This window comes from Rhea pennata, chromosome 3 (genome assembly GCF_028389875.1).
Source record: "Rhea pennata isolate bPtePen1 chromosome 3, bPtePen1.pri, whole genome shotgun sequence".
Taxonomy (NCBI): domain Eukaryota; kingdom Metazoa; phylum Chordata; class Aves; order Rheiformes; family Rheidae; genus Rhea; species Rhea pennata.
This window is the reverse complement of record NC_084665.1, coordinates 52,318,875-52,332,087: the sequence shown is the minus strand read 5'-3', so window position 1 is coordinate 52,332,087 and position 13,213 is coordinate 52,318,875. Positions and strand designations below refer to the sequence as shown.

The 13,213-nt window shown below is 33.8% G+C and overlaps 1 protein-coding gene across 8 annotated transcripts in view; it reads left to right on the top strand.

The window, feature by feature from the left end:
- Positions 1 to 13,213, top strand: part of QKI (QKI, KH domain containing RNA binding) — a 165,752-nt gene that overhangs the window by 41,314 nt on the left and 111,225 nt on the right. The gene's annotated exons all lie outside the window — the stretch shown is intronic.

Here is a 13,213-nt window from a genome sequence, read left to right as displayed (position 1 = left end):
AGACAGTACTTAAAATCTTTAGTGTTGTCTATCCTGTACCTCTGAAACTGCTTCTGTTTTGTATAGAAATATACTTATCGTGTGTGTGTGTGTGGGGGGGGAGTGTTTCCCCCCAGCCCCCTCTTTCTTAAGTTAAGCTCCTTGCTTTCTCACCACTGTTATGGGTGCCATTGCGTGATCTACTTGGTTGTAACACCTGCCTTTTTTAAAGGAGAGTGATTTCATTTAACTAGAAGAAATAGCTAAATCTCTATGCCTTTTTTTTTTTTTTTTTTTAACCACTCAGATAAATATGCCCTGTCATCTACCCCTACCCCAAACGTTTTAATTGTACACTGACAAAATAAGAAACTACATTACACCTCCCTAACAGAACTTAGAGGTCTGGTTGCAGTAAAGGGATGCAGGTTTCACATGAGATATTTGCACACTGAAGTGGTGTTAAGTGGAAGAAACAACAAAATAACAAAAAATGGAACTAACATTTGTATATGGTGACTGGTTTCCTGTAGCTTTTTGTTTTATTATTAGATCAAGTTTGCCAAAATGAGATGTATTATTTTAATGTTGCTTAGAACATACAAGTCTCTAAATATAACCTCATTATGCCATTCTCTACTGAAAATATTAAGTGCAAGTCATTACTCAGAACTGAATGTTTAGACAACTGTCTCCCCTCCCTTTTCAGTTCTCACAAAGTTGATTTACAGCTTTTAAATTAAGAATACTTGCATTGGGGAAAAAAGTTCAAATGATTTACATTAGCAATAAGGACGTGTCCTTACCTACTCCTTTCATTCTCCAAGCTACATATATATATATGTATAGATGTATAGATGTATAGATGTATCTATATTCATGTGTGTATATGTGAACACGTGTATATAGTACGAATATATATGCACACATGCACACTGAAAACCTGATTCCTGTGGAACTCCTTGGAATTCTGGATATATGAGAGGAATTTTGCTATGTGATTTAATTATTCAGGAAAGTGGTATTTATATCTTTGTGCTGAACATGTGCATATATCTCTGTTAATGACTTTTTAAAAAAAACCAGCTTGGTTCTTGAAGTCTTTGTTTTGTAACTGGACAGTGTATCATTCGTGAATTGTTGCCTTAATTATCAATTGCAGTTTCTACAGAACTTGATGCTTGATATAGTAGGATCACTTAGTGTGAGGTGAAAGGAGGAAAAAGGGATTGGATTTCATATAATTTATTGTTAAGCTTTTCTTCCAGAAAACAAGGGTTCAGTAGCTCAGCCCTTGTTGCCAGCTACTTACCGAATATAGTGCGAGTAGGCAGGGAAGAGTTTGTCTGTAGTTGCTGTGAAAGCATTTGTCTAACTTCGGGTGTAGTGTTTCTTGTCACTTGCTACTGCTGTCTGTTTGTGTGCTTCCAAAAGAATGCCATCAAATTGGTCACTTAATTTATTTTAGTAAACTCCTGCAAATTCAGAAGTTGGAGAGACTTGTACTTTGTTTACCTGTGACCTGGGAGAAAACGATGATCAGTTCTTGGGAGAAAACATGCAATTTCTCACTACTATTTGGCTTGGCATTCTAACAAATATTTAAACTACTTTAACACATTGCTCTGGCTGTCACTTCTGAGTTATTTTTGGCTATCTTTAAATCAGGAAAATAATAGCAAGTTTGATAGCTAGGTGGTAATAGACTGACCTATTCAGGATGTTTTGAGCATTTAGAAATTCCATGCTAGAAGGAAAAATACTGCTTGTTCAATGGAGCACCGCTTGTTTTGGTCATGGTGGTATCAGTCAGTAAAGCTCCTCTCAGCTGTACTAGGCACTTTATAATTTAATTTCAGCTGTTAGGATAGGAGTTTGTTTTTTGGTCAGGTTTTGAGTGTAGTGGTACTTTGCAATTCCAACTTCATGGGGGGCCAAGACCAGTGTTCTCTGTGCACTCCCACCTGTCTGTATTGCTATTAGCTACTCAGTGTGGCGCCTTCATAGTCTAAGTAGTTAAGTAACTAGAACATGCCATTAGCTACAGTAACAGTTGTGTTCATCTTTTTTTTTTTTTTTTTTTTTTTTTTTTTTTTTTTTAACTATCTATCTTTCCTGCAAGTTGCAAAAAGAATATCCTACCTTGCATTCAGGCTACTTGGACGGTCTGGAGTGCAATGATGTCAGCTTGTCTTAAAGAACTTAAAATTCACTAGTAAAGTTCATTGTTTCACTGATAGCAATTGTAAGTACATCATGTTACGTGAAACTTCTTACTTGTATCTAAAAATGACTTCAGTTGTGGTCAGATACAGGGAGATGTCCTGCGCAGATTATCAGAGAGCATTTATATCAAGTAGATTTGGTTAACTCTGTCACCAGCGTTCTTTTCTAATTGACAGCATTTGAGAATATTATTAAGAAAAAAATTACCAGAGATTATTTTCTGATTGCTATCCTTTTTTTTATAACAAAAGGAAAAATAAACATTGTTAAACTTTTGTGATCCTCTAATAAACTTTTGTTCTGGTAAGCATTTTTATTTTATAATTTTAAACATATAGGTTAGCTGACTGTAGCGAGCATTGAATAGTACAATAGCATAATTTTGTGTACAGAATCCTAAATCATGAGGCATAAAAATGGTCCATCGTGAGTTTAATCCAGTTTTTACACATTCACTCACTTACTCTGTTTGTGGGTAAATAGTTAATGCTCTTTAGCGTTTCTTATGCTTTGGATAAATGATTAATGTTCTTGAATTTCCCAGAAGAGCTGAGACTAAACTTTGTCTGATACCAGTTTAAGCAATTCTTGGAATTTGCACCTACGAATGTTGGACTGAATAGATGTTTTTCTATTATAATCATGGCTTTATTATTAATAAGTGCCCTGTTAGCTTAGATTAATGTGAAATTCTCTGTTGGAACCCTTCTGTGTGCCTCTTCAGTAAAAATGCAAGAACTCAGTAATTATTGCATCTTTAAGTAGCATGTCCTTTGAGTATACTGCAGCTCAAAGGCCAGCAGTGATAAACAGCTTGTGCATACTTTCTGACCGTTTTAGTTAAAACTGTTTAATTAGTACAACAGAATGATGAACACAGGGATTCATTTTACTGTGGGGAACTTACTGGCAAAACATTTAAATCCTTTTTCAATTTGGTAATATCAAAGTTTAATAGCATCCCTAATATGGATTAAGAAAACGATAACATCGTATTTATTTATTGTTCTGATTCTTTTACTTAGGCTCTTCATACTCTAGTGGCAAACAGGCTTATAAAAGGAGGCTTAAAAAGCTGTCTTTGTTTACCTTTGCAATAGGAAGAAGGCAAAGAGGGAGTATGACTCTTCTCTGTAAATAAACTTGGGCTAGAAAGTAACCAGCACGGTAGGGGAATATTTGGTGAAAAGGTCGACTACTGATGCAAGAACAAATGAGTGCAAAACGACTAAAATAATTTACTTACCAATTTTCAGTCAACTTTGAATTAACATCATATTAAACCTTTAGTAGTTGTGTTCGTGTGTATATGACACTTCTACTAGAAAGTAGTGTTTTTCTTGTTTAGTCACTATCCAATTGCAGCTTGAAAAGGGTAAAAGCTCTGTAATCTAGCATGGACAGCTAGTGCTAGACATTTGGGTGCCTTCTGAACCACCTGGAGGAGGAAGGTGGTGGGGAACCCAAGTGCTGGAGGAGGATGTTAGTCTAGAAAACTGTTCAGACATTTTGTAGATACCTATGTTTTTCTGTAAATGAAATAGCTAAGATTTTATGTAACTAAAAGATATTAATCCTACTAAAAATGGTTAACTTTGGCAATTAATAAATTTGAGGTTGCAAAGCTTGCATCCAACTGAACTTTTTGAAGAGCAGCTTAAGACCTAATAGTCAACATCTGTCATGCTTGTTTTAGCTTTTTATAAAAAGCCTTTTATAATGGCTGGACTCTCACTGGCACATAAACATTGTAATTGTCTCTGTAGATAGGCTTTCAACAGAAAATATATTTCATCAGAGTTGTCATCTTAACTCCCTCCTTTGTTTGAACGTTCTAGCATTCTGGGGCTACAATTTAACATGTACTACAACTGTAACTCTTCTATCATTTTGTCTATGCTTCCTTTTATTGAAGTGTTTTCCCTCAATACTTCTACTTGAGTGTTTTATGTAGTAGTTCTTGGAAGATTAAAAAACACAGAAAAGTTATGTGCAATTATCTTAGATCAGACCATAATGGAAAGCTGATGTGTTGTAGGGCAGAGAAATATGTGGCATGTGGATTTTGGTTTTCGGTGTTTTTTTTTTTCCAGTCTATTCTTTCAAATGTCTATCAAAGTAAAGAATAGTTTTATACTGAGAGGAGAAAGTGCTTCAGCACGTTGTTTTTGCTAGCAGAATTTTGTGAATGTATTGGGTATTTGTGTTTGTTTACACCTGATGAACTGCATAGCAGTTTTTTTGTGAATTGACATCTTGTGCACTTTAACTAGGATTGTGGAATGGGATAAGCATGGAAAGATAAAAACCATACTTGCTAGTAGAACATATTTTAATGTCAGCACATGACTTGTGTGATGGGATGTACATCCACCGTTCCTATTAACAATCTGTGATTCATACTTGAATATGCCAATACATATTCAGTGCAATAAGCAGTTTAAACAACTTAAATACAGCACTTACCCACCAGCACTGGGGAAAGGGGAGATAAGGGTATATTTGCTCGCTGTATTGTAGGTATAGTAACAAGTAGTGAAAAGTAGGTTGACATTCTTTGTTCTTTCTCTGCCTTACAAACTAGATAGATGTTTTGAAAGGTAAAACTATCTGCCTTTGGCCAGCCTAGTTTTCTTTGGAGAGATAAAGTTGACTCCTGAAGAAAGCTGAGCTGAGAAGTACAGTATGGTTTTAGGCATTAGGAAATACAAAGAAGATTATTTTCTTGAGGATACTGAGTTGTTTTTATAACTTTTTTAAAAAAAATTTTTGATAATTTTCAGTTGACGGAAGAGAACTTTAACACTTAACAGCTATACTTTCCCTAGAAACTTAATCTGGCAACTATAATACGATACTGTTGGTGGTCTTCATTTTTTTTTTGCACGTTCAGTTGCTTTTGAAAAATATATTGGATATTTTGTCCTTTTTTAGTAGCTCTGTAGTTTTAGGGATTATTGTTTGTACGCTCAGATTTATGGAGTTGCCTTTGCCGAAGTCATTCAATATCTTCTTGTTAGAGAACAGTACAAGTTGCATAGCTTCACCTACAAAGGTCAGTGAAATGCAAGTCTTCATTAATAATGTTTGTTACATGTTTCACCAGAACAAGAAGGCACTGAGTCTGCATCCCGAATTGCTTTTAAAAGTAGTTCTGAGTGCCATTTAAATATCAATCTGGTATTTTCCTTGTATCTCTCCTAAATCATATGCTCTGGTGAAAATCAGATTGCATATCCTCAATATTAAAAGGTCTGCTGTTTATTGCTAGAATAAGTCTGTCTACAAGGAATGCACTTTAATAAAAAGCACTTTACCTTTTAAGAAAGAACACGGACTAGATTTTTTTCATAGAGATGTGACATTTTTAGTTTTCATTATTTTTGAAGATCTTAACTCACTAATAGATTTTAAAGCGTATATGACTTGTCAAGCAAAAGTCTTCAGTGTAGGGTTGCATTTATGACATTCATCTCTTATTTGAATTTTATTCATATTTCAGAACATAATTGTTCTTTTCTGCACTTGCATCTCATCAGGTTGGTCCTTTATTTATTCTTTCTCTGTCATTCTTGTTGAGAAAAAAAAAAAGATTTGTATGCAAATATCAGCTTAAGAAGAATACTTTCTGCTTAGACCTTTGCTTTCCTCTTCTGTATGTTGTTTTATACCTCAGGAAGTAATTTTTATTACATTAACAGGAACATTTGGATTTAGAATAAAAGACACACACTGTCTCAATAAGATCTCTATATGGGAGATTCTGAGTTTGTATGACTAGTAAATATTCATCCATTGTATGGCTCTACTCAAATTATTCAGTTTCTGCTGCTTCAGAGCATACTGACATAAAAATTCAACTTTCTCCTAATGACAAGCATTGGTATGTGTAGAGTCTAAGGACACTGAGGGCTTTGCTGCCTGTGGTACAGGGACTAATTGGTCTGAGAATATAGTCAATTGAGCTATGATTGAAAATCATCTTAAATATACAACAGTTCTTCAGATTTTTTTCCTGCCGAATCCAGGTTGTCTCAAACAAGGGAATGATGCATTAAGTAGATAGGTTTGTATTGCTGTTGCAAATGTAATGTAGTGAGTAGTGTAAAGGATGCATTGTTCTACAGTGAATATGTATCTTAAGTACTGATGGCAAAGTTTATTACTCAAATCAGCATATTAAATTTTTAGTCATACAGTTTATCCTAATCGTTTACATTTGACTTAACTGTATTTAATTCTTTTTAAAGTGAATGTCACTTATATTAAAAGTTGAACAAAATTACTATCATACAACACAAATACTAAAGCAGTATTTCTTGAACTTGGATCTATTCAGATCTTTAAAGCTAGCCAGTCAGGCCTAAATAACACTTTATACCTTTCTTTTCTTGAATTATGTTGTCCTTGAAATTATGAAGCTCCTAAACAGGGGACTGTAGAAGTCTTTCTGAAGGATTTCCGTTTCTTGAGGGAATCGGACACGAGGATTGGAAACGTTGAAAAACAGGAAGACTTGGAAATACGGTTTTGTAGTACAAACAGGGCTGGAATAACTTTAGAATATGGAGATGCCTGTTACGAATGAGCTTGTGATCCTAAAGTGCATCAAACCTTTATGGTAACTGTCTGTTTTGCATCTTTTTTTTTTATGTGGTTAATGTGAGGTAGCTGCTCTTTTGTTGCAATGAATGTGAGATGTTCTCCAGTGGATGAAGTATGAGGGCGCTCATCACAGAACTTGATTCTTGTAATGTCTGTTCATCTTATTCTTAAAAGCTCTTGGAAAAGCCAAGAGCTGGTCAAAAGGGAAGCCCAAATGTAGTATATGCTGATACCTTGATAGTACTATAATACTTGGTAGTATCAGTAGTGCTGGTGCCTTGGTAGTACTGTGAATATTTGGGATAATCGTTTTGATATGATTTGATAGGCAAAGGTGCTATCATAATTGTGATACTAATCTTAACGTGCTGCTCTGTGCCACTTTAAGCTGACTGATGTATATACCAAGATGTGATTAAGTTGTATGAACTTGATATAAGTGTTTAGGAGGACATAGTGTATATATGTTGAGACCTGTACCCTTAAAATGTTCCTGATCAGTTTAGATTTCCAACATGTTTCAGTCTCTTTTCAGTTTCGTCTCTTTTGTCTTTTATGTATTACATTTTTGAAGATGGAACAAAGAGCTAGTAGTGTTGTAACAGCTTTTAGCAGAAGTCATTTACAAAAAGAAGGTGAATTGGATCTTAAAGCAATAAAGGAAATATTTAAAGGATTATAATTTGAAACATTTTTTACATTTTTGAAATATGCTTTTGACATATACAGTTCTTGGATTTTGCATCTCAATGTGTATATTGCATACACTTATACAGTCTTGAGAAGGTGAATGGGATTGTTCTATTTCTGACGTTAAAAATGGCCAACAGTGAGAACCACACTTACACGATTTTTTAATTAAAAAACTAGGCAAACAGCAATTTATTTTATTTTATTCTTTTTTTACACTTGGCAATAATGTAATACACATAGTGATGTAAGGCATATTTTTCTGTAGTAGAATCACAGTGATTAATTATAATCCCTTTTTGTTTTTAACTTTCAAGAGAGGGTTCACTTTTATGGTTACTTTGATCAAATAATCCAAAATTACTTTCCATGAGTTACTTTAGTATTTTCATTACACAAAATTCTAGATCTGCTCTGCTAAATCAACAGAGAATGAATATAATGCAGTGCAGACTACTGGCTTGGAAATTGGCTGCTCTATACAGAGCAGCTCCTATGGCTAAACATTTTCATTCTCTATTTAAATCTGGTAGGGAAGTTTTTATAGTTCTGATTGATAAAACATTTGGAGCCTTTTCCTTATATTTAAAGATCTAGATAGCTATTTCATGCAGCATGAGTTAATTTGTCTCTAACTAAGAGTGCTGTTTTCTACTGTAAATTTATTTAAATTAAAAGTTTTTACTATGAGCTTTAATTCTACAAATCACGATGAAGTATTGTTATAAATACTGTAATGTGTGTGTACAGGTAAAGGAGTAACAGTTACCTAGTATTTATTTCGTGGTTGTTATAAAATACAGTTAAATCAGGTAATTTGGGTAATTAACATAAATATGCTTTCCATTCATATAACTATGTCAGGAAGGTTAAATACCTTCATTTGTCAGTCACATCAGCAACTGTTTTCAGCATCTCTTAAAATAGGATGACCTTTTAGGCACTGAAACTAAAATGTTGATGACTTTATAAAATGATTTTTTTTCCAAATGCCTTGACTGAATATGGAAGCTTTCATCACAGCTGCTGCTAGTAATAGTTCTTCTACAAAATAATACTGTGCGTCTTGATCATAGGTTGGGTTTCTCTACTGCTTAGTATGGTGCTTAACTATTTTTTATTTTATGGTTATCAGAAAGAGTGCTTTTTTGAAGGAAAAAAACAGTAAGTACCATTTATATAAAATACAGCATTTAAGGCCTTCTGATTTGAAAGCATGTAATTTTTCTATACTTTCTTCCACCTTTAAAGGTGTCTAATAAATTCATTTTTGGAACTTAGAATTATAAATTATTCAGTAACTTAGCATAAAAGTCCTGCCTGAAAGTTATGCAGAACTTGACATCTGTAAAATTCTAGTAACTAACATAACAAAATGAAGTGACTGCAGAGCACCTCTCCTCCAACATAAATTCAAGTATAATATTAAATCCTGTTTAGTTAGCCTTTTATTTTTGGAGTAGAAAAAGTGACTGCATTTCTCTGATAATATAAAAAAGGAAATGGTACCCCCTAAACACAAAGATTTCCATTTCTGCAAAGTATTTGTATCAACAGTATCATGATCTTCAATGGTGCTCTGGTTTAAACATATCTTTGTCAATTCTATTTACTGAAAATTGTAAGTTGTCTACAGCAAAACTGCTGACTTTAAGTGCCTTGGGTAATGTCACATGTAGTAGCATCTAATTAAAAGGTATTATTATGGCAATTAGTTATTGGACTGTATATCTTGAGGATCGTTTTTTGTTGGAATATGAGTTTAGTGATGTAAACTGAGGTTTAGAGGGTAGTGCTGGAACCTACAATTAGGTTTTGGAGACTGATACACACACAGCACAACTTGTTAGCTCTCCGGATAAATGTGTCATGATTCCCAGGTACAGCACAGAAATGGACAAATTTTACTTGGTGTTACTGATATTTTGTCACTGTTCAGAAAACCTCACCTTAGTGAACAAGATAAAAAGGATTATTCACTATCTCACTTAAGCACGCCTACTATTAGATTGTTCACCAGATCTGATTTCCTAAAAGAGTTACTGTTAACAAAATTTTCAATTACCATTTAAAGGCTTTTATGACCACTTAAAGGAGGAAACTACCAAATGGTACTGTGAGCCTTTAAATCATTGCAAATGGGTCTCTAAAGATAACAGACTCCTATTTTAAAACCATGAAATTGTTAATTTGTCTATCTTTACAGCTTTCTCACTTATGTTGATAATTCTAAGCAATTTAAAATCCAATTATTTCCAAAATATGACAGTAATTAGATTAGTGTTTTTACATGAACAGATCATATAGCATAAAATTCTTTTTGAGGGATATTATTTTATACATACTTGAAATGAAATTGAAACTACCCTGTTAAAAAATTTTTTAGTGGCTTGAAAAAAAGAGTTAACCTTTAAGACAATTTTAAAGGGCAAGCAAATGTAACTTTATAGTCTGGTGTACAGTTTGTATTAATATGTATAAAAATCTTGAGAATACAAAGTTAAAGCAAATAGTGCAAACAAATGTAGTATACACAGGGAAGCTAGATGTGCAAGTTTTCTGTTATGAACGTACATATTCTGGTTCCTACTAAGGAAGCTAATAGAAGTAAACTCAGTGAAAAGAAAAATGCTAAGTGTACTGTGTCAGAGTTGTCCAGAATTTATTCTTTCCTGTGTTGCAAAATTCATCTGTGTGCTCATTTTATATCCTTATAGTCTATTTGTATACTCTTCTTTTGAGGCTATTTTTTCAGATTATGTTGGCAGTAACCAATGAGTTCAGGACAAAAGCCATTTTGAAATAACTCATTCTCCAATCCTTATGAAACTAGTTATGAGTTTAGTTAATTTTAGACATGCTTAGTATTTATCCTTTTTAAAATGTGATAAAGCTGTGGTAGGGAAGTGAGTCACTGAAGACAGTTGAATTATTTTTCAGAGATAAACCTAAGGGGAGAGTTTCTATACTAGTATACTTGTAACAGAACTGTGGATTGAGACAAGTGTATGTTTATCTGAATTAATTAATGAACTCATTAGTGTTCTGTAGAAGATATTTTAATGGTATGTTATCTGGAAGCATGTTATGGAGGAGGGAAATATTATCACATGACTTCACGGAATCAAAAAATTCTTTCAAATTGAATATATTAAATACCAAATGTTAAGTTTTCAATTCAATTTTTAATCATTTAGACAAAGTTATTCATATTGAAAAGAGAAGAGAAAGACTAGTAACCTGAAGTGCTAGCGTGGATAGAAAATTAAGAAAATCCTTCTGTAATTCTGTCTATCTACACTGACTGAAATGGTGCAATGCATCAGGAGAATGTTCTTATTTTCCAAATAAGAATATCGGTTAAATATCGAAATACCCCCTCAACAGATAAATATTCCCTTAAATTGTAGTGACTGTCTTCAGTGTGTGTGTGTGTGTGTAAGTAATTGTTTTAGAGAGCATTATGAACAATATGTGAACAATTTATGGCAAACTTTCCTCCATCTTACAATTTAGCCTAGTAGGCTAGGCAAAAAAAGGGGAGAGGTGAAACCACTTTTCTTTATGAAAATTAATTATCTATTCTTGGTCACTATGGCTTTTGGTAGGGAACAGGACAGCTTGATGACAAGAGAAGTTCCCCCATGAAGAAAACAAACAAACAAACAAAAGATTTCCTCGTGATGTGGTTTAATAACATGAACTTGTCCAAATTCAAGAGGGTTTCTGAAATAATTCATTTTTTTTTCTGTGTTGAATTTCATACATTAAGATTGAAATTTCAAAGTATCAATTTTTGGTCTGTGTTTTAATTTACTTTTTGGAGATTCCAGTTTCTTGTTTAGACCTAACCAAGTAAAATGCTATAATTGCTTTAAGAAACTTCTGATAAAATGAATTTTGAATATTGCTTCCTTGATGGTTAATGTCTTGGTGGTTCCTGGTACTGTGAAGACTTCGGTCTCACTACGTGATGATAGTGTAAATGCTAATTAAACACACTTAAAGAAGAAATTGCTGTTTCACTGGAGGAATGAAATTACTGTTTATATAATCATGTAATATAATGTAATAATACAGTTCATAAACAATGAAGATGAGATTAGGAGTTGAAGAAAAATTTCAAAATGTTTCTTCACTCACAGTAAGTACCTTTGGCAAGCGATGTTTTTTGTCTCTGAAAAGTGGTAAGGTCTCTGAAAACTGGTAAAGTCTTTGCTTTTTCATTGTGTGTTCTTGTATCTCCTAATTGCTGATCCAGCCAGCAATGTTGTCAGCTCCATGAGGAATGTCAGCAGACTGAAGCAAAAAGGACATTAAGTGGTTGACACTGAACGATGGTAATAAATGAGATGAGAGCTAAATATATAGGTTTGTGACATTCTAGCAGCTGGCTTAAGCCCTGCTGTTTGTTGCTTGGGTATACTAGCCTTAAAAAGGAAGAGAATGCATTGTAGCACTAGGAAGAAAAAAAACAGCTGGTGACTTATCACTCAGAGTAATGACAGGGAAGGTTAAATAGTTTGGAAGGGCAAACATGGAAAGACAGTGTTTCTATCAGTTATATAAATTCTTAATTTTATATATAGGTCTATGAAATGAGCCTGAAACTTTGCCTTTTTCCATCGCTCCTTCAGAGCGGAAGGGAAAAAAAGAGACTTTGCTGTCCCAAGAAAGTTATGTTAAGAGTTGCATCATTTTGCTCTTGATTCAAGGAGTTTGTTAAAATAATTTTAAATTAACATTCTTTTGATGTTTTCTTACTCTTTAATGTGACTTTGGAAGCATTTTGATACTTGATTAATCATCTTGCAGTTTAATATTAAAAAGTATTTGTTTTTCTAATAGAAGAAAACAAATGGTCTCAAATGGTACAATCTCTATATAATTCTTAGTCCTACTTTATTAATCAGCGATGCAGGAAAGTATCATAATAGAGTTTTGAAAAGTTAGTGATTAACTGCATAAAAGCTTTCTACATGAAATATAATGGTAACTACATCTACTTTTGCATGCAATTAAGACTATTAGAATTGGAAGATTAGTCCTGTGTGGTATGTTTTGCTGTTGCTTGCTGCTTGAGTTTCTTTTTTTTTTTTTTTTTTTTTTTTTTTTTTCCCTCAAGAACTTGTTTAGTTCTTGAATCTAAAGTTGATCTGTCAGCTGACTGAAAGCAAAGTGAAGAGCAAGACCTCTTTTTTTGCCTCCTCAACAGGTAAACAAGCCTATGAATAAGCCTTTCTCTTCCTCTCTTTCATATCTGAAGTGTGTGTCTGTAGTGGTGAGGCTCCCCAGGGGCAGTCTTGTGCTAGGTTTAACAAGCAAAAGGGAATGGCCTGTAGCTTTTTCAAAAAGAAGCAGCTATAGACTAACAAGACTGAAACTGTTCTGCAGCTTATACTTTTCGTGGAATGGCTTCTTCTCTAAAGCTTTCCATGCCATTAGCTGTTCTCAAGTGTGGACAGGTTTTTTGACTAGCAGCATGATATATTATGGAGGCAAGAGATCAGGAAATTCCAGATCCTATCCTCTTAGGAAGAGCAGGCATTTCCCCTTCCTTTAATCCTTTTGGAGTTTTTGCAGAAGGGAGGTTTGGTTGAGGAGCTGAGTGCAGCTTTTAGAAAACTGGAACAGTAACAATGAGTCCTCATTACCTTAATAAGACCTATTTTTTCCCCCATAATAGAAACAGCTTCTAGTTATGATGGTAGCA